Consider the following 3,553-nt stretch of genomic DNA (forward strand, 5'->3'; position numbering starts at 1 on the left):
GTTTTTCTAGCGATTTATTAATAATACTATATTGTCGCGTAGCAACGCTTCGACGTATTTGACGAGAGTTGCCAAACGTCATATCGTGCAGCAACGTACATGACGAGAGTTGTCAAACTTCAAGACATTCATAATTTCAACAGCTCCGTCAGCAATACTCGTAGCTTTAGCGTAAAAGTGTTTACTTTAGACACTGTAGACCCAGCTTCGATACACCTACCAGTGTATGGAAATTTTTGGGGTTTGTAAAGTTAATGGAAATTTCTAGTAAGTTCAGGATCAAAGCGAACAGAAAAAAAGGGATGGAAAATATGTAAGCTGGATAAAAATAGACCATGTGAACCAATGGGCGCAGCCACGCGCAGTAATTCTTACATTTAGTTATTTGTAACTTCCCCGCACACCGATTATGAAGAAGCCATTCTCACTAATAGTCACGTGTAGCTAAAATAAAATAAAAAATAGTTAAAAGAATTTTCTAGTACAATTTAAATTTAAAGATGGAATGAGAGAATCATATTTAAAATAGAACAGATCCGGGGGTATATAAGCCGTACTAAGCGTGGCCTACAGCAGTTCTAGTTCTGGCTCGAAAGTGTAAAGAAGAAGACGAAGAAAAGAAGAAGTAGTGAAAAGTGGACGTGTTCCAAGAAGAAGAAGATAGAAGAGACTTAGTGTTCGGTGCGGTGTGACGCGTTGAAGGTACCGCCGCCCACAAGAGGAACAGCGGCATACCGGCGAAGTGCAAGTTCCGAAAAAGTGAACGCAAATAAAGACTCGTTCCTATAAGCAGAGTATTATTCCCACTCTCGTGTCAATATTATATTATGTACCTTTATTAAAATATGTCAATGATGCGCTATTTCAATCAAATATTGTTTAAATTTAAAATTGGTTTTTATTCGACAAACTAGCTGCCCGGACAAACTTCGTTCTGTCAATAATTAATAATAAAAATTAAAAAAAATATAATGTAATTTCTGAGGGATCCCGTTATTTATATCTCAACAATAAATGACGAAAACATACAAAATAAGTATTCTATATCAAAGACTGGAATACTTTAATAAAGTGGTGATACTTATTCTAGTACTTTCCCGGCCGGTACTGCCGCAATCGCTATGTACCTGTATTTTAAATCTGTAATATTTTCGAAAATATTTATTTAAATTAAATGCTGTAAATTGCCATATTGATCTATATTAAATGCACAATGTATTTCAGGTATTGTATTGGATAGGGGCTAATGATATACTGTTTAAAATCGCTTCGTAAATAAAATAAAATTTAATGAATTAGGCGTTACTTTGCGGAAATCCATAATTATACAAATGATTTAAGTTTTCTTTAGTGTTAATTCCGCCAATATTTGTTTTTAAAACAATTCGACACGTGTTTCGCCTCTACACGAGGCATCCTCAGGACGTGTTGTCTCGCCAAAATCTGGCACGAGCTACTCGTAACACTAAAGAAAACTTAAATCATTTGTATGCTTCGTAAATAAGCCATTTTGTGGGTTATCCCTAAGAGATAGACATAATATAGTATCGGGAATTTTTTTTAGGCTTTTTTAGGTATACAATACTGTACTACATTATTTTAACCTATCTCATAGGGTTCAGCCAGTGTTTGCAATGTAAGCGCAAAAATGTGTTTATTTAAGACATCGCATTATAAACCTCTAAAGGACATCGCCAAAATTGGGCCTAAACTGTACACAAATGCCACATACATGAAAAAATACTAAATTTTTTTCTGATTAAATATCACATTAAATAATATAAACTTTCTATGGGGATTAGCTGAAAACTAATTAATATCAATTGAACTACTAAGTTTATCTAAATCCATAACTGTGACAGTTGACTTCACTGCTCTGGGTTCTGGTGTTTTGAGCTAGATAATAAAAAAAATCATTAAAACGATTCTTATAACTTAGTTCAGAGTTTTTGCGAACAAGTATGAATACAGTAGTACAGAATAGATTTAAATAAATAAAAATGATTTTTGCGATTATAATAATTTGTGTAAGCTTATAATAATAATAATAATAATAATAATAATAATAATAATAATAATAATAATAATTCTTTATTGCAGGCATAAAATCCCATACACAATATTGAGTCGTACAAATAAAATAGTATACAAATTCAATACAAATAGTATACGTAAAAATAAAATAGTATACAATACAAGACAATTACAAATTTATTTTCATTAATTATTTATCTCAGTCAGATAAAAGCAAAAAGAAAACAGCTTTGTGTCCAAAGCTATTTTCTATTTGCTTCCCGATGTGTCGAGAGCCAATGGGCTATCATTGGACTACGCAGGTCCTGGCCCACCACCTGGAGGATGCTGTTACACGAGCTACGCAATCTTTCCCAGAAGGAAGATATACGAGCTCTGATGACAGCAAAGAAATCGGGCATTCCCGCCTCGGCAAACATGCCCGACGCGCTGCAGTACCGCGGTAACTTCATAAGAATGCGATATGCATCATTATATTGCACCCTTATGGTGCTGAAGGACGCCCTCTTGTATCGGTACCATAACTGGCAGGTATAGAAACACTGGCAGTATGCCCTGAAGAGAGTGCCCTTCACTTCATCACTGCATTTAGCAAATCTGCGCGCGAGCATAAAATGAGCAGCTTATGACGACATCTTAAAAACTTTGTTCAACACAGTACTGTGTGACTATAAGATTGTTGATCGATGCTTTTCCGTTATGAAATTATGTGTCATTCGTTTTTGTAGCTACTTGTGCGATGACGAATGTTTTATTGTTTCTATTTTTCTGACGACTTTGGCTTTGCGTAGTTTTAAAAAAGTAACCATAAAACACAGACGGACAAAACCATAAGGGATAGACAGCAGGAAGCATCTTTATTTTATGTTATGTAGTGATGAATCCAGTAACTGATAAGACAGATTTGATTTGGCCGAGTGTATAATTACAATAATATTACTGCTAATGAAATATAAACTCTTCAAAGATTTTGAGTGAAGTCCTTAGCTTTTTATGGGTCACAAAAACGCTATTAAATTTCAGCGCTTGATGGTGTAGAAATTAAATTTTAAAATGATAACAGAAAACGTCATTACGTGTCACTACTGTAGATAAATACTTGATAAATACTACCGGGATAGTTCTATTTTAGTATTACCAAAGAATATATAATATTACAAGTACGAAAGTTTCACTTCACAAAATCAATTAAAGAAATAGGGAGTCTTGCGTTCAAACAATAAGGTGTAATTCAGATCGCACAGTGTTATTAACCTACCTTTTTATTCACCTAGAAGTGGCGTACATGCCTCTCTTTCTATCGCGTGTCTCTTACTTCTTCTGGTGACATTAGGATGAGTTCTTTACCTAAAACTGTACCTACCTAGTATAAGGTCATGGTATAAAAATAAATACCTCTATTTTTTCTATAATATAAATAGGTATGTAATCGTTATTTTAAATTGATATTCTTTCGTTGTCGAACCAACATTAATTGTTGCAGATAGTAGTATGCGTTGGATCACCACAACATAGTCGA

The sequence above is a fragment of the Leptidea sinapis genome, chromosome 31 (genome assembly GCF_905404315.1).
Source record: "Leptidea sinapis chromosome 31, ilLepSina1.1, whole genome shotgun sequence".
In the NCBI taxonomy this organism is placed as follows: domain Eukaryota; kingdom Metazoa; phylum Arthropoda; class Insecta; order Lepidoptera; family Pieridae; genus Leptidea; species Leptidea sinapis.